Source organism: Oncorhynchus gorbuscha, linkage group LG16 (genome assembly GCF_021184085.1).
Source record: "Oncorhynchus gorbuscha isolate QuinsamMale2020 ecotype Even-year linkage group LG16, OgorEven_v1.0, whole genome shotgun sequence".
NCBI lineage: Eukaryota > Metazoa > Chordata > Actinopteri > Salmoniformes > Salmonidae > Oncorhynchus > Oncorhynchus gorbuscha.
Window position 1 is genome coordinate 13,569,291 of NC_060188.1, and position 19,357 is coordinate 13,588,647.

At 45.4% G+C, this 19,357-nt stretch overlaps 1 pseudogene; it reads left to right on the forward strand.

Moving 5' to 3' along the window:
* Nucleotides 1-2,315: 2,315 nt before the first annotated feature.
* LOC124000892 overlaps nucleotides 2,316-19,357 on the forward strand; it is a 33,677-nt pseudogene continuing 16,635 nt past the window's right edge.

The following is a 19,357-nucleotide window of genomic DNA, read 5'->3' on the forward strand; positions in this document are numbered from 1 at the left end:
TTGGAGGCTAGCTCTGGTCCAGGGTTACATGTGGACTATCTTCCCTTTAAGTCTGTTGGAGGATAGCTCTGGTCCAGGGTTACATGTAGTCTATCTTCCCGGTTGGTCTATTGGTGGATAGCTCTGGTCCAGGGTTACATGTAGTCTATCTTCCCGGTTGGTCTATTGGAGGATAGCTCTGGTCCAGGGTTACATGTAGTCTATCTTCCCGGTTGGTCTATTGGAGGATAGCTCTGGTCCAGGATTACATGTAGTCTATCTTCCCGGTTGGTCTATTGGAGGATAGCTCTGGTCCAGGGTTACATGTGGACTTTCTTCCCTGTTGGTCTATTGGAGGCTAGCTCTGGTCCAGGGTTACATGTGGACTATCTTCCCTTTAAGTCTGTTGGAGGATAGCTCTGGTCCAGGGTTACATGTAGTCTATCTTCCCGGTTGGTCTATTGGTGGACAGCTCTGGTTCAGGGTTACATGTAGTCTATCTTCCCGGTTGGTCTATCGGAGGCTAGCTCTGGTCCAGACTTACATGTGGACTTTCTTCCCTGTTGGTCTATTGGAGGATAGCTCTGGTCCAGGGTTACATGTGGACTATCTTCCCTTTAAGTCTATTGGAGGACAGCTCTGGTCCAGGGTTACATGTAGTCTATCTTCCCTGTTGGTCTATTGGAGGCTAGCTCTGGTCCAGGGTTACATGTGGACTTTCTTCCCTGTTGGTCTATTGGAGGCTAGCTCTGGTCCAGGGTTACATGTGGACTTTCTTCCCTGTAGGTCTATTGGAGGCTAGCTCTGGTCCAGGGTTACATGTGGACTATCTTCCCTGTTGGTCTATTGGAGGATAGCTCTGGTCCAGGGTTACATGTAGTCTATCTTCCCGGTTGGTCTATTGGTGGATAGCTCTGGTCCAGGGTTACATGTAGTCTATCTTCCCGGTTGGTCTATTGGAGGATAGCTCTGGTCCAGGGTTACATGTGGACTATCTTCCCTTTAAGTCTATTGGAGGATAGCTCTGGTCCAGGGTTACATGTAGTCTATCTTCCCGGTTGGTCTATTGGTGGATAGCTCTGGTCCAGGGTTACATGTAGTCTATCTTCCCGGTTGGTCTATTGGAGGATAGCTCTGGTCCAGGGTTACATGTGGACTATCTTCCCTTTAAGTCTATTGGAGGATAGCTCTGGCCCAGGGTTACATGTGGACTTTCTTCCCTGTTGGTCTATTGGAGGCTAGCTCTGGTCCAGGGTTACGTGTGGACTTTCTTCCCTGTAGGTCTATTGGAGGCTAGCTCTGGTCCAGACTTACATGTGGACTTTCTTCACTGTTGGTCTATTGGAGGCTAGCTCTGGTCCAGGGTTACATGTGGACTTTCTTCCCTGTTGGTCTATTGGAGGCTAGCTCTGGTCCAGGGTTACATGTGGACTTTCTTCCCTGTTGGTCTATTGGAGGCTAGCTCTGGTCCAGAGTTACATGTGGACTGTTTTCTGTGTCGGTCTGTTGGAGCCTTGGAGGCTAGCTCCCAATCCCACTGTTCAGGCCATTCCTACATTGCCTAGAGACAGAAAATAATCCCTTAGTCTAGGGAAGAAAATGGATTTGCAACACGGCTACAGCAGGCTACAGGTCATTGAGCATGTTACTGCAATTTATGTACTGTTCAATCTTCAGGATATATCCTCATTACATGATGCAGAATTCATCCTGACGTTTGGTAGGACAGTGGGTCAGGCATAGAGATCTTATTGTATATGTCATTCTATGGGGTCGGATCCTCTGTCTGACCTCCTCCAAGGTCTTAATACCCATCATAAGAGCTGTAAACCTAGGCTGTAGACTTGGCACTGCCATCCTACTGAACAAAGTATTGGCAATGAGATATGTGTCCCAAATGGCACCGTTTCCCTTTATAGTGCACTACTTTTGGCCAGAGCCCTATGGGCCTGGGTCAATTGTACACTATATAGAGAAAAGATTGCTATTTGGGATGCACATAAACACTCTGTGTGTTCATTGGTCTACTCTGTGCATTTCTGATAGTACAGTGATTCTACAGTTCATCAGATCATGGTGGGGTTTCTGACTCACACTCCAACAGTAGGACTGCTGGGTATTTGGAGTACAGTACATTGTCTCCAGGATGTTTGTAAACATGGTTCTTAATGTTAAGAATGAAATGAATTTTGTAAAGAGGATTGGTACAGTAACAGAAACAGGGAGCCCCCTCCGCCCCTCCCCTTCCCCCCACCGCACAGTTCACAAGGGATTATATCGGTCTGCTATCGAAACTTGCTAAGAGATTCTCCTCCCCCCAATTTTTTGGGTTGCATTTGCTGGCCTCTTTATGCCCGGGCAGCAACTGTTGTTGGACTTTAAACGACAGATGAAGACAAGCTGATGAACAGAGGTCAAAGGGTGAGGTCCATAGAGAGTGGAGGAGGTAAAGAAGGAAGGAGAGAGGGAATAAGAGGTTAGACTAGAATGGTCTATGTGCATTTTGGTGAGGGTTTTCTCTATTCTTCCTCATGTAGAAATGCCATCTGCATGGCTGATGAATTATAATCATGTGCGATTGTCCAGCGGAGGCTGTCTGTTTGTAAATGTGCCACTCAGGTTCCTGATGCTGACTTCACACACCGCCATGTTGCTCTCCAGATGTGTTTATCTCTGGTGGGAGTGGGATTCATCATCCCTACACTCTGTTGGAGCTGGTGCAGCTGGTCACTGCATTGGAACACTGGAACAGACAGACTAGGCAGACTGAGTAGTTATTAGTTGAATATTATTATAATGTATCAAACCCGATCAGATTTACATTGCTTACATAATATTGGTGCTTTTATGTAAAGGTCTTATTTGGATTGCATGTCCACCTATTGTTTTGACGATGTTTGAACCTGTCTAGTCTGATATCTGATGTTAGGCTGGATGTCCCTTCTCTGGTAGAAGTGGGGGGTTTGGTTTAGGGGGTGACTTCGGTGATTCTCTGGTTGACTTGAATAGAATTGTGCACCATCACTCACATTGTCAGATTATCGTTGATCATTCCCATGACATGACTCTCAGATGATTGTCAGAGTGCTTTCTTACTCCGTCTCTCTCCATCTCCCTCCGTCTCTCTCCGTCTCTCTCCGTCTCTCTCCGTCTCTATCGGTCTCCTTCCGTCTCTCTCCGTCTCTCTCCTGTCTCTCTCCGTCTCTCCGTCTCTCTCCGTCTCCCTCCGTCTCTCTCCGTCTCTCTCCGTCTCTCTCCGTCTCCTTCCGTCTCTCTCCGTCTCACTCCGTCTCTCTCCATCTCTCTCCGTCTCTCTCCGTCTCACTCCGTCTCTCTCCGTCTCTCTCCGTCTCTCTCCGTCTCCTTCCGTCTCTCTCCGTCTCCCTCCGTCTCCCTCCGTCTCTCTCCTGTCTCTCTCCGTCTCTCCGTCTCTCTCCGTCTCCCTCCGTCTCTCTCCGTCTCTCTCCGTCTCTCTCCGTCTCCTTCCATCTCTCTCCGTCTCCCTCCGTCTCTCTCCGTCTCACTCCGTCTCTCTCCGTCTCTCTCCGTCTCTCTCCGTCTCCCTCCGTCTCCCTCCGCCTCCCTCCGCCTCCCTCCGTCTCCCTCCGTCTCTCTCCGTCTCTCTCCGTCTCCCTCCGTCTCTCTCCGCCTCCCTCCGTCTCCCTCCGTCTCTCTCCGTCTCTCTCCGTCTCCCTCCGTCTCTCTCCGTCTCTCTCCGTCTCTCTCCGCCTCTCTCCGCCTCCCTCCGTCTCTCTCCGTCTCTCTCCGTGTCTCTCCGTCTCTCTCCGTCCCTCTCCGCCTCTCTCCGCCTCTCTCCGCCTCCCTCCGTCTCTCTCCGTGTCTCTCCGTGTCTCTCCGTCTCTCTCCGTCTCTCTCCGTCTCTCTCCGTCTCCTTCCGTCTCTCCGTCTCACTCCGTCTCTCTCCGCCTCTCTCCGCCTCCCTCCGTCTCCCTCCGTCTCTCTCCGTCTCTCTCCGTCTCCCTCCGTCTCTCTCCGCCTCCCTCCGTCTCACTCCGTCTCTCTCCGTCTCTCTCCGTCTCCCTCCGTCTCTCTCCGTCTCTCTCCGCCTCTCTCCGCCTCCCTCCGTCTCTCTCCGTGTCTCTCCGTGTCTCTCCGTCTCTCTCCGTCTCTCTCCGTCTCCTTCCGTCTCTCTCCGTCTCACTCCGTCTCTCTCCGCCTCTCTCCGCCTCCCTCCGTCTCCCTCCGTCTCTCTCCGTCTCTCTCCGTCTCCCTCCGTCTCTCTCCGCCTCCCTCCGTCTCTCTCCGTCTCTCTCCGTCTCCCTCCGTCTCTCTCCGCCTCCCTCCGTCTCTCTCCGTCTCCCTCCGTCTCTCTCTGTCTCTCTCCGTCTCTCTCCGCCTCTCTCCGCCTCCCTCCGTCTCTCTCCGTCTCTCTCCGTGTCTCTCCGTCTCTCTCCGTCCCTCTCCGCCTCTCTCCGCCTCTCTCCGCCTCCCTCCGTCTCTCTCCGTGTCTCTCCGTGTCTCTCCGTCTCTCTCCGTCTCTCTCCGTCTCTCTCCGTCTCCTTCCGTCTCTCTCCGTCTCACTCCGTCTCTCTCCGCCTCTCTCCGCCTCCCTCCGTCTCCCTCCGTCTCTCTCCGTCTCTCTCCGTCTCCCTCCGTCTCTCTCCGCCTCCCTCCGTCTCACTCCGTCTCTCTCCGTCTCTCTCCGTCTCCCTCCGTCTCTCTCCGTCTCTCTCCGCCTCTCTCCGCCTCCCTCCGTCTCTCTCCGTGTCTCTCCGTGTCTCTCCGTCTCTCTCCGTCTCTCTCCGTCTCTCTCCGTCTCCTTCCTTCTCTCTCCGTCTTCTCCGTCTCTCTCCGCCTCTCTCCGCCTCCCTCCGTCTCCCTCCGTCTCTCTCCGTCTCTCTCCGTCTCCCTCCGTCTCTCTCCGCCTCCCTCCGTCTCTCTCCGTCTCTCTCCGTCTCCCTCCGTCTCTCTCCGTCTCTCTCCGCCTCTCTCCGCCTCCCTCCGTCTCTCTCCGTGTCTCTCCGTCTCTCTCCGTCTCTCTCCGTCTCTCTCCGTCTCTCTCCGTCTCACTCCGTCTCTCTCCGTCTCTCTCCGTCTCTCTCCGTCTCTCTCCGTCTCCCTCCGTCTCCCTCCGTCTCTCTCCTTCTCTCTCCGTCTCCCTCCGTCTCTCTCCGTCTCTCTCCGTCTCTCTCCGTCTCCCTCCGTCTCTCTCCGTCTCTCTCCGTCTCCCTCCGTCTCTCTCAGTCTCTCTCCGTCTCCCTCCGTCTCTCTCCGTCTCTCTCCGTCTCTCTCCGTATCTCTCCGTCTCCCTCCATCTCTCTCCGTCTCTCTCCATCTCTCTCCGTATCTCTCCGTCTCTCTCCGTCTCTCTCCGTCTCTCTCCGTATCTCTCCGTATCTCTCCGTCTCCCTCCGTCTCTCTCCGTGTCTCTCCGTATCTCTCCGTCTCTCTCCGTCTCTCTCCGTCTCCCTCCGTCTCTCTCCGTGTCTCTCCGTATCTCTCCGTCTCTCTCCATCTCTCTCCCAACTGTTTTCCATCCATCTTTCTCCACCTCCATATCCTGTATTATTCAGGTTGTGGGTACATTCCTTCTCAATGTAATGACATTTATCAGATCTGTCAGATCTATGTTACTCATCTTAGTCAACAGCACCCAACGGTTTCGGTCATTCCTTGGTATGGTGATGGTGTTAAACTGGTCTGAAAACAACTCCTCGCCTATTCCCCCTCTGTCTTTGCAGATCTCAAGGAACCAGGTGTAAGACAACAATACGGTGTACGTTTCCCCAAGCCAATAGAAAGGCTAAGGGGAGCCACTGTGATGCTTACACCAGAGGAAGAGGCATGGGGCTGTTTTCTGACCAGGCAGATGTGTTGTCACAGTACACCTCCCTCTCTCACTGTCTCCCTCTCTACCACAGACAGGATGACGAATCAGCAGCCAGTCCACCAGTCTAACAAGGCCCATTATGATGAGCCACCCATTGTTGGAGCTGGAGTGTTGGACTTGTTGGAACCCAAACTTCCCAATAGTTTCTTGGGAACCTACTGTGGCTTCCTCATCCGAAACTCACTGCTCGTCCTCACTATACTGGGTAGGTGCCTACCTCGCTTCATGGTGGTCAACTGTCAGGAAATCAATTATTTCATCGCCTTCAGTGGTTATAAAGTGTTACGCTGCATTTCATTGTGCTTGCTAACAATTTTTTATATATAAACATTTTATTAAATGTTTTATTTGCCCATCCCCCTCTTCGGACGACAATAACAAACTTTCTCTCTTATTTTTTTACAGCTTTCTCACACACATTTTACACCCATGGCAATTCTCTCTTTGTTTTCTTCACCGTAGTTACATATCAAGAATATAGTTAGTACATACAGTGCATTCGGAAAGTATAAAGACCCCTTATATTTTTTCCACATTTTGTTAAGTTAGAGCCTTATTCTAAAATTGATTTTAATTTTTTTTTAATTCCCTCATCAATCTACACATAAAACGCCATAATGACAAAAGAAAAATACGTTTTTAGAAATGTTTGCAAATAAAATAAATAAAAACAAAGAAATAGAAATATCACATTTACATAAGTATTCAGACCCTTTACTCAGTACGTTGTTGAGGCACCTTTGGCAGTGATTACAGCCTTGAGTCTTCTTGGGTATGACGCTTTGCACACCTGTATTTTGGAGGTTTCTTCCATTCTTCTCTGCAGATCCTCTCAAGTTCTGTCAGGTTAGATGGGGAGCGTCGCTGCACAGCTATTTTTCAGGTCTCTACAGAGATGTTCGATCAGGTACAAGTCCCGGCTCTTGCTGGGCCACTCAAGGACATTCAGAAACTTGTCCCAAAGCCACTAGTGCGTTGTCTTGGCTGTGTGCTTAGGGTTGTTGTCCTATTGGAATGTGAACCTTCGCCCCAGTCTGAGGTCCTGAGCGCTCTGGAACAGGTTTTCATCACGGATCTTTCTGTACTTTGCTCCGTTCATCTTTCCCTCGATCCTGACAAGTCTCCCAGTCCCTGATGCTGAAATTTTTTTGTGGTACCCTTCCCCAGATCTGTGCCTCGACACAGTCCTGTCTCGGAGCTCTACGGACAATTCCTTCGACCTCATGGCTTGGTTTTTGCTTTGACATGCACTGTCAACTGTGGGACCTTATATAGACAGATATGCCTTTCCAAATCATGTGCAATCAATTGAATTTACCACAAGTGGACTCCAATAAAGTTGTAGAAACATATCAAGGATGATCAATGGAAACAGGATGGACCTGAGCTCAATTTCGAGTTTCATAGCAAAGGGTCTGAATACTTGTAGTTACGTTTTCGCTTTATCATTATGGGCTTTTGTGTGTAGATTAATGAGGATTTAAATATTTTTAAAATCCATTTTAGAAAAAGGCTGTAACGCAACAAAGTGTGGAAAAGGTCCAGGGGTCTGAATACTCTCCCAATGCACTGTACACATCACTTCTTGTTGGCACTCGTGTACTTACTGTAAATCCCCCTGGAATGGAAATGAAATCCGACGAGTCAGACGCTGTGATTATAAACCCTCTCGAAATGCTCTTCTGAAGCGTTTCACTGGAATCTCTTCTCTCTGTGCTCTCACAGAAGCTGTAAGGGTGACAGAGGAAACCATTGTGTGGCTGTTGTGCTTACTCCTCTCCTCTGTGAACTGTAACAGGTGTAATAGCGGGGTCGCTGTTTGGGATGCTGCTGCGGTATGTTTCTATTACAGACCCCAACACCCTGATGCTGGTGTCCTTTCCTGGAGACATCCTCATGAGGATGCTGAAGATGCTCATCTTGCCCCTCATCATCTCCAGCCTAATCACAGGTACTCTGTTGTAATACACACACACACACACACACACACACACACACACACACACACACACACACACACACACACACACACACACACACACACACACACACACACACACACACACACACACACACACACACACACACACACACACACAGTCTTATACAGCTAACCTTGTGGGGACACACAATTCCATCCCATTCAAAATCCTATTTTCCCTAACCCCTAACCCTAACCCTAAACCTAACCCTTACCCTAACCTGTACTCTTACCCTTACCCTGATCCTGACCCTAACCTTGACCATAACCCTAACCTTAACCCTAACCCCAAATTCTAACCGTAGCACTAATTCTAACCTTAACCCTAAACCCCCTAAACTCCCATTTGACCTCGTGCGGACTAACAGAATGTCCCCAGGTGGTCAAATTTGTGTTTGTTGACTATTCCTGTTGGAACGTCTGGTTCCCACAAGAATATAGTTAAACACATCTCCACACACACACACACACACACACACACACACACACACACACACACACACACACACACACACACACACACACACACACACACACACACACACACACACACACACACACACACACACACACACACACACACACACACACACACACACGCAGGTGGAAGGTGCCCTGCTCATCAGCCTGTCTCTCTCCCTCCCAGGTCTGGCTGGTCTGGATGCTCGTTCCAGTGGGAGGATGGGCTCCAGGGCCATGGTCTACTACATGTCCACTACGGTCATAGCTGCCATCCTGGGGGTCATCCTGGTCCTGGGGATCCACCCGGGAAACCCCAAACTCAGGAGCAGTCAGGAGCAGGACACGGCCCCCAAGAACCAGGAGGTCAGCAGTGTGGACGCCTTCCTGGACCTCATCAGGAACCTGTTCCCTGAAAACCTGGTGCAGGCCTGCTTCCAACAGGTAGGACCCAGACCCAGAACTAGAACTGGACCCAGACACAGAACTAAACCCTGACCCCATCAAACAATGGATGTTCAGTGGTTATTGTGAGATTTGGACCCTATCAAAGCCTGACTTTAATGACCAGCATTGGGAATGTGTGGCTTATGGGGCAATTGTGTCCAATTCGCAATTGATTGTTACAGAGCCTTCAGAAGGTATTTACATCCCTTTACTTTCCGCACATTTTGTTGTGTTAAAAAGTGATTCAAATGGATTTCATTGTCTTCTTTTGTCAACGATCTACACTAAATATTCTGTAATGTCAAACTGGAAGAAAAATTCTAACATTTGTAAAATATTTGTGAAAAACAAAACAGTAATATATCTTGATTATAAAAGTACTCAACCCCATTACATGTTAGAGTCACCTTTGGCAGCGATTACAGGTCTGAGTCTTTCTGGGTAAGTCTGTAAGAGCTTTGGATTGTACAATATTTGCACATTCTTTTTAGAATTCTTGAAGCTCTGTCAAAACTGTAACTAGGCCACTCAGGAACATTCAACGTTATCTTGGTAAGCAACTCCACTGTTTATTTGGCCTTGTGTTTTAAGTTATTGCCTTACTGTCTGTTGGAAAGCAGACTGAACCAGGTTTTCCTCTAGGATTTTGACTGTGCTTAGCTCTATTCTGTTTCTTTTTATCCTAAAAAATACTCCCTTAGTCATTGCCGATCACAAACATACCCATAACATGATGCTGACCACCGCCGTGCTTGAAAATATGAAGAGTGATACTCAGGGATGTGTTCTGTTGGATTTTCCCCAAACATAAAACTTTGTGTCCTGGACATAAAGGTCATTTCTTTGACACATTTTTTTGTAGTTTTACTTTAGTGCCTTACTGCAAACAGGATGCATATTTAGTTTTACTTTAGTGCCTTACTGCAAACAGGATGCATATTTAGGAACATTTGTATTCTGTCAGGCTTCCTCCTTTTCACTCTGTTGATTAGGTTAGTATTGTGGTGTAACTACAATGTTGTTGATCCATCCTCAGTGTTCTCCTATCACAGCTCGTCAACTCTGTAACTGTTTTAAATAGGTGCCCCTCTTTGCGAGGCATTGGAAAACCTGATCATTGTGGTTGAATCTGGGTCCATTGTGTGACTTATTAAGCAAATTTGGACTTTTTAGTTTATTTAGGCTTGCCATAACAAAGGTGTTGAATACTTAATGACTCAACACATTTCAGCTTTTCATTTGTAATTCATATGTAAAAATTCCTCTTTGACATTGTGGTATTGTTTGTAGACCAGTGACCAAAAATCTCTATTTAATCCATTTTAAATTCAAGCTGTAACACAACAACATGTGGAAGAAGTTAAGGGGAGCCAATACTTTGGAAGGGACTATATATATATACAGACTAGTTCATAAAAAGGAATGGCTTATGTCATCACGGAAGCAGAGTTTTGCTTTAGAGTAGAGAAGGGTATTTACAGTACTATATAGGTAGAGAACATTGAACAGAACAACATGAATTGGGGTATTTACAGTACTATATAGGCAGAGAACATTGAACAGAACAACATGAATTGGGGTATTTACAGTACTATATAGGTAGAGAACATTGAACAGAACAACATGAATTGGGGTATTTACAGTACTATATAGGTAGAGAACATTGAACAGAACAACATGAATTGGGGTATTTACAGTACTATATAGGTAGAGAACATTGAACAGAACAACATGAATTGGGGTATTTACAGTACTATATAGGAGAGAACATTGAACAGAACAACATGAATTGGGGTATTTACAGTACTATATAGGCAGAGAACATTGAACAGAACAACATGAATTGGGGTATTTACAGTACTATATAGGTAGAGAACATTGAACAGAACAACATGAATTGGGGTATTTACAGTACTATATAGGTAGAGAACATTGAACAGAACAACATGAATTGGGGTATTTACAGTACTATATAGGTAGAGAACATTGAACAGAACAACATGAATTGGGGTATTTACAGTACTATATAGGTAGAGAACATTGAACAGAACAACATGAATTGGGGTATTTACAGTACTATATAGGCAGAGAGAACATTGAACAGAACAACATGAATTGGGGTATTTACAGTACTATATAGGCAGAGAACATTGAACAGAACAACATGAATTGGGGTATTTACAGTACTATATAGGTAGAGAACATTGAACAGAACAACATGAATTGGGGTATTTACAGTACTATATAGGTAGAGAACATTGAACAGAACAACATGAATTGGGGTATTTACAGTACTATATAGGTAGAGAACATTGAACAGAACAACATGAATTGGGGTATTTACAGTACTATATAGGTAGAGAACATTGAACAGAACAACATGAATTGGGGTATTTACAGTACTATATAGGTAGAGAACATTGAACAGAACAACATGAATTGGGGTATTTACAGTACTATATAGGTAGAGAACATTGAACAGAACAACATGAATTGGGGTATTTACAGTACTATATAGGTAGAGAACATTGAACAGAACAACATGAATTGGGGTATTTACAGTACTATATAGGTAGAGAACATTGAACAGAATTGGGGTATTTACAGTACTATATAGGTAGAGAACATTGAACAGAACAACATGAATTGGGGTATTTACAGTACTATATAGGTAGAGAACATTGAACAGAACAACATGAATTGGGGTATTTACAGTACTATATAGGCAGAGAACATTGAACAGAACAACATGAATTGGGGTATTTACAGTACTATATAGGCAGAGAACATTGAACAGAACAACATGAATTGGGGTATTTACAGTACTATATAGGTAGAGAACATTGAACAGAACAACATGAATTGGGGTATTTACAGTACTATATAGGTAGAGAACATTGAACAGAACAACATGAATTGGGGTATTTACAGTACTATATATAGAGAACATTGAACAGAACAACATGAATTGGGGTATTTACAGTACTATATAGGCAGAGAACATTGAACAGAACAACATGAATTGGGGTATTTACAGTACTATATAGGCAGAGAACATTGAACAGAACAACATGAATTGGGGTATTTACAGTACTATATAGGAACATTGAACAGAGAACATTGAACAGAACAACATGAATTGGGGTATTTACAGTACTATATAGGCAGAGAACATTGAACAGAACAACTGAATTAGTATTTACAGTACTATATAGGTAGAGAACATTGAACAGAACAACATGAATTGGGGTATTTACAGTACTATATAGGTAGAGAACATTGAACAGAACAACATGAATTGGGGTATTTACAGTACTATATAGGTAGAGAACATTGAACAGAACAACATGAATTGGGGTATTTACAGTACTATATAGGTAGAGAACATTGAACAGAACAACATGAATTGGGGTATTTACAGTACTATATAGGTAGAGAACATTGAACAGAACAACATGAATTGGGGTATTTACAGTACTATATAGGTAGAGAACATTGAACAGAACAACATGAATTGGGGTATTTACAGTACTATATAGGTAGAGAACATTGAACAGAACAACATGAATTGGGGTATTTACAGTACTATATAGGTAGAGAACATTGAACAGAACAACATGAATTGGTATTTACAGGTATTTACAGTACTATATAGGCAGAGAACATTGAACAGAACAACATGAATTGGGGTATTTACAGTACTATATAGGTAGAGAACATTGAACAGAACAACATGAATTGGGGTATTTACAGTACTATATAGGTAGAGAACATTGAACAGAACAACATGAATTGGGTATTTACAGTACTATATAGGTAGAGAACATTGAACAGAACAACATGAATTGGGGTATTTACAGTACTATATAGGCAGAGAACATTGAACAGAACAACATGAATTGGGGTATTTACAGTACTATATAGGTAGAGAACATTGAACAGAACAACATGAATTGGGGTATTTACAGTACTATATAGGTAGAGAACATTGAACAGAACAACATGAATTGGGGTATTTACAGTACTATATAGGTAGAGAACATTGAACAGAACAACATGAATTGGGGTATTTACAGTACTATATAGGTAGAGAACATTGAACAGAACAACATGAATTGGGGTATTTACAGTACTATATAGGTAGAGAACATTGAACAGAACAACATGAATTGGGGTATTTACAGTACTATATAGGTAGAGAACATTGAACAGAACAACATGAATTGGGGTATTTACAGTACTATATAGGAACATTGAACAGCAGAGAACATTGAACAGAACAACATGAATTGGGGTATTTACAGTACTATATAGGCAGAGAACATTGAACAGAACAACATGAATTGGGGTATTTACAGTACTATATAGGTAGAGAACATTGAACAGAACAACATGAATTGGGGTATTTACAGTACTATATAGGTAGAGAACATTGAACAGAACAACATGAATTGGGGTATTTACAGTACTATATAGGCAGAGAACATTGAACAGAACAACATGAATTGGGGTATTTACAGTACTATATAGGCAGAGAACATTGAACAGAACAACATGAATTGGGGTATTTACAGTACTATATAGGTAGAGAACATTGAACAGAACAACATGAATTGGGGTATTTACAGTACTATATAGGCAGAGAACATTGAACAGAACAACATGAATTGGGGTATTTACAGTACTATATAGGCAGAGAACATTGAACAGAACAACATGAATTGGGGTATTTACAGTACTATATAGGCAGAGAACATTGAACAGAACAACATGAATTGGGGTATTTACAGTACTATATAGAGAACATTTTGACAGAAATGCAGCTAGAACCTTAAAGTCCCAGGCGCTCCATATTATGATCCTTCCATTTCCCAGAAAATGAGGACTTTGCAGAACAACACATGTGAGTGGTGTTAGCAGTGCAGATCCTAATTCCCTCTCTTTATTCCAAGCTTTTGTTGTTGCATTGGACATTTGATGTCTCCCTCTGAACATCTTTCCCCTTGTATTGACCAATAGGCTGTTCTTGTGTTGACATTTTCACTTGACATTAAAGGAATTTATCAGAGGCTAGCGCGAATTTATCAGAGGCTAGCGCGAATTTATCAGCCAGCGCGACTTATAGTTAATGTATTTCTCTTAAGATAGCTAGGTGAGACAACCACACATCGTAGTCGTAGTGAGAACAGTTTTCCCCTGGAGAAGTTATCAGCAAAGAGTGCTAGTAGGAAAAGACAAGTGCAGGTTTGAATTTTTTATTTTTAGGGGCGAGGAGGGAGGGAATGAAACTGAGATGTCTTATTTAAGATACTCTTTGAAGAGGTAGGGTTTCAGACGTTTTTGGAAGATGAGCAGGGACTCTACTGTCCTAGCATCAAGGGGACATGATCCTGTACCTAGGTGGCTGATCATAGGACAGAACAGGAGAGGACAGGAGAGAACAGGAGACTACAGGACAGGATAGGGCAGGACAAGACTGTGTGATTTACAAAGCAACGCTGCCTGGCAGATATGATTGCTGTTAATCCAAGCAGGCGGATCATTTTTAAGCGATAATCCAGACCTCAATCATGTCGCAGCAGTTCCCTTCTTTTGTCCAAATCCTGTGTTTTTTCTCTCTCTCTCCTTATCCTCTCATTCTCTCTCTCTCTCCTTATCTCTCTCATTCTCTCTCTCTCCTTATCGCTCTCATTCTCTCTCTCTCCTTATCGCTCTCATTCTCTCTCTCATTCTCTCTCTCTCCTTATCGCTCTCATTCTCTCTCTCTCCTTATCGCTCTCATTCTCTCTCTCTCTCCTTATCGCTCTCATTCTCTCTCTCCCCTTATCGCTCTCATTCTCTCTCTCCTTATCTCTCTCATTCTCTCTCTCCCCTTATCTCTCTCATTCTCTCTCTCTCCTTATCTCTCTCTCTCCTTATCGCTCTCATTCTCTCTCTCTCCTTATCGCTCTCATTCTCTCTCTCCTTATCGCTCTCATTCTCTCTCTCTCTCCTTATTGCTCTCATTCTCTCTCTCCTTATTGCTCTCATTCTCTCTCTCTCCTTATCGCTCTCATTCTCTCTCTCTCCTTATCGCTCTCATTCTCTCTCTCATTCTCTCTCTCTCTCCTTATCGCTCTCATTCTCTCTCTCTCCTTATCGCTCTCATTCTCTCTCTCCCCTTATCGCTCTCATTCTCTCTCTCCTTATCTCTCTCATTCTCTCTCTCCTTATCTCTCTCATTCTCTCTCTCTCTCCTTATCGCTCTCATTCTCTCTCTCTCCTTATCACTCTCATTCTCTCTCTCCCCTTATCTCTCTCATTCTCTCTCTCTCCTTATCTCTCTCTCTCCTTATCGCTCTCATTCTCTCTCCTTATCGCTCTCATTCTCTCTCTCTCTCTCCTTATCGCTCTCATTCTCTCTCTCTCTCCTTATTGCTCTCATTCTCTCTCTCCTTATCGCTCTCATTCTCTCTCTCTCCTTATCGCTCTCATTCTCTCTCTCTCCTTATCGCTCTCATTCTCTCTCTCCTTATCGCTCTCATTCTCTCTATGTCTCCTTATCGCTCTCATTCTCTCTCCTTATCTCTCTCATTCTCTTTCTCTCTCCTTATCGCTCTCATTCTCTCTCTCTCCTTATCTCTCTCATTCTCTCTCTCTCTCCTTATTGCTCTCATTCTCTCTCTCCTTATCGCTCTCATTCTCTCTCTCTCCTTATCGCTCTCATTCTCTCTATGTCTCCTTATCGCTCTCATTCTCTCTCTCCTTATCTCTCTCATTCTCTCTCTCTCTCCTTATCGCTCTCATTCTCTCTCTCTCCTTATCTCTCTCATTCTCTCTCTCTCCTTATCGCTCTCATTCTCTCTCTCTCCTTATCTCTCTCATTCTCTTTCTCTCTCCTTATCGCTCTCATTCTCTCTCTCTCCTTATCGCTCTCATTCTATCTCAAGGCCATCAGACTGTTAAACAGCCACCACTAACATTGAGTGGCTGCTGCCAACACACTGACTCAACTCCAGCCACTGGGAATTGATGGGAAATGATGTAAAATATATCACTAGCCACTTTAAACAATGCTACCTAATATAATGTTTACATACCCTACATTATTCACCTCATATGTATATGTATATACTGTACTCTATATCATCTACTGCATCTTTATGTAATACATGTATCACTAGCCACTTTAACTATGCCACTTTGTTTACATACTCATCTCATATGTATATACTGCACTCAATACCATCTACTGTATCTTGCCTATGCCGCTCTGTACCATCACTCATTCATATATCTTTATGTACATATTCTTTATCCCCTTATACTTGTGTCTATAAGGTAGTAGTTTTGGAATTGTTAGCTAGATTACTTGTTGGTTATTACTGCATTGTCGGAACTAGAAGCACAAGCATTTCGCTACACTCGCATTAACATCTGCTAACCATGTGTATGTGACAAATAAAATTTGATTTGATTTGATTTGATTCTCTCTCTCTCCTTATCGCTCTCATTCTCTCTCTCTCTCCTTATCGCTCTCATTCTCTCTCTCCTTATCGCTCTCATTCTCTCTCTCCTTATCTCTCTCATTCTCTCTCTTTCCTTATCTCTCTCATTCTCTCTCTCTCCTTATCGCTCTCATTCTCTCTCTCTCTCTTTCCTTATCTCTCTCATTCTCTCTCTCTCTCCTTATCGCTCTCATTCTCTCTCTCTCTCTTTCCTTATCTCTCCATTCTCTCTCTCTCCTTATCGCTCTCATTCTCTCTCTCTCTCTTTCCTTATCTCTCTCATTCTCTCTCTCTCCTTATCTCTCTCATTCTCTCTCTCTTTCATGCGCGTGTGTCTGAATGATTAGAAATAGTCTGTGTAAGACTGGGTGAGGGTCAGACCTTCTGTTGGTGCTAATCTCTTTACAGCGCCATTGGGTTGTCTTCATTTATTACAGTAAGGCATCTGCCTAGTGTGACTGTGTGTGTGTATGTGTGTATGTGTGTATGTGTATGTGTGTGTGCTTGTGTGCTTGTGTGCTTGTGAGTGTGTGTGCGTGTGCATGCGTGTGTGTGTGTGCTGTTCAGCCCTGGGCTTATAAGGATCCTTTCTCTCGTTATGTGCTGTCACTGTGTTTGTCTTCATCAGAGATTAATTGATATTGTAATTGCTTTTGCAGATCAGCCAAGAAATTGCATGATGATCCCCAGCCCCCTTTTCCATATTTCCTCCCCTCTCTCCCTCTCCCTCTCTCTCTCCCTCCCCCTCTCTTCTTCTCTGTCTGCATAAACATATCTCTCATCTTTCTGGTGGTTGCTCTCTCTCTCTCTCTCTCTCTCTCTCTCTCTCTCTCTCTCTCTCTCTCTCTCTCTCTCTCTCTCTCTCTATTCTCCACAAACTCTCCACCACCTCTCTCTCTTTCTCTCAATTCTCCACCCCCTCTTCACCCCACCTCTCACTCTCTCTCTCTCTTCAGGTTCAAACAGTAGCAAAGAAAGTGTCAGTGATGCTCCCGAACCAGACAGAACCTGTCACAGTCAGCAAGAAGAAACTGGAGTTCAAATGGGGCATGAATGTTCTGGGTGAGAGAATGTTATGGTTCTTTCTTCTCTATTCACTGAGGGGGCAACAATGTCCTGTTTGGTTCAACTCTCTTTCTGTTGATTGGACGGAATACTATTATGTCTATTTCCTTTTGTTTCATTGGTTTAGTTATATTCATCATGTATTCATTTACATTACATTACATTACATTTAAGTCATTTAGCAGACGCTCTTATCCAGAGCGACTTACAAATTGGTGCATTCACCTTATGACATCCAGTAGAACAGTCACTTTACAATAGTGCATCTAAATCTTAAAGGGGGGTGAGAAGGATTACTTATCCTATCCTAGGTATTCCTTAAAGAGGTGGGGTTTCAGGTGTCTCCGGAAGGTGGTGATTGACTCCGCTGTCCTGGCGTCGTGAGGGAGTTTGTTCCACCATTGGGGAGCCAGAGCAGCGAACAGTTTTGACTGGGCTGAGCGGGAACTGTACTTCCTCAGTGGTAGGGAGGCGAGCAGGCCAGAGGTGGATGAACGCAGTGCCCTTATTTGGGTGTAGGGCCTGATCAGAGCCTGGAGGTACTGAGGTGCCGTTCCCCTCACAGCTCCGTAGGCAAGCACAATGGTCTTGTAGCGGATGCGAGCTTCAACTGGAAGCCAGTGGAGAGAGCGGAGGAGCGGGGTGACGTGAGAGAACTTGGGAAGGTTGAACACCAGACGGGCTGCGGCGTTCTGGATGAGTTGTAGGGGTTTAATGGCACAGGCAGGGAGCCCAGCCAACGGCGAGTTGCAGTCATCCTGACGGGAGATGACAAGTGCCTGGATTAGGACCTGCGCCGCTTCCAGTGTGAGGGAGGGTCGTACTCAGCGGATGTTGTAGAGCATGAACCTACAGGAACGGGCCACCGCCTTGATGTTAGTTGAGAACGACAGGGTGTTGTCCAGGATCACGCCAAGGTTCTTAGCGCTCTGGGAGGAGGACACAATGGAGTTGTCAACCGTGATGGCGAGATCATGGAACGGGCAGTCCTTCCCCGGGAGGAAGAGCAGCTCCGTTTTGCCGAGGTTCAGCTTGAGGTGGTGATCCGTCATCCACACTGATATATCTGCCAGACATGCAGAGATGCGATTCGCCACCTGGTCATCAGAAGGGGGAAAGGAGAAGATTAATTGTGTGTCGTCTGCATAGCAATGATAGGAGAGACCATGTGAGGTTATGACAGAGCCAAGTGACTTGGTGTATAGCGAGAATAGGAGAGGGCCTAGAACAGAGCCCTGGGGGACACCAGTGGTGAGAGCGCGTGGTGAGGAGACAGATTCTCGCCACGCCACCTGGTAGGAGCGACCTGTCAGGTAGGACGCAATCCAAGCGTTGGCCGCGCCGGAAATGCCCAACTCGGAGAGGGTGGAGAGGAGGATCTGATGGTTCACAGTATCGAAGGCAGCCGATAGGTCTAGAAGGATGAGAGCAGAGGAGAGAGAGTTAGCTTTAGCAGTGCGGAGCGCCTCCGTGATACAGAGAAGAGCAGTCTCAGTTGAATGACTAGTCTTGAAACCTGACTGATTTGGATCAAGAAGGTCATTCAGAGAGAGATAGCGGGAGAGCTGGCCAAGGACGGCACGTTCAAGAGTTTTGGAGAGAAAAGAAAGAAGGGATACTGATCTGTAGTTGTTGACATCGGAGGGATCGAGTGTAGGTTTTTTCAGAAGGGGTGCAACTCTCGCTCTCTTGAAGACGGAAGGGACGTAGCCAGCGGTCAGGGATGAGTTGATGAGCGAGGTGAGGTAAGGGAGAAGGTCTCCGGAAATGGTCTGGAGAAGAGAGGAGGGGATAGGGTCAAGCGGGCAGGTTGTTGGGCGGCCGGCCGTCACAAGACGCAAGATTTCATCTGGAGAGAGAGGGGAGAAAGAGGTCAGAGCACAGGGTAGGGCAGTGTGAGCAGAACCAGCGGTGCCGTTTGACTTAGCAAACGAGGATCGGATGTCGTCGACCTTCTTTTCAAAATGGTTGACGAAGTCATCTGCAGAGAGGGAGGAAGGGGGGGGAGGGGGAGGAGGATTCAGGAAGAAGGAGAAGGTGGCAAAGAGCTTCCTAGGGTTAGAGGCAGATGCTTGGAATTTAGAGTGG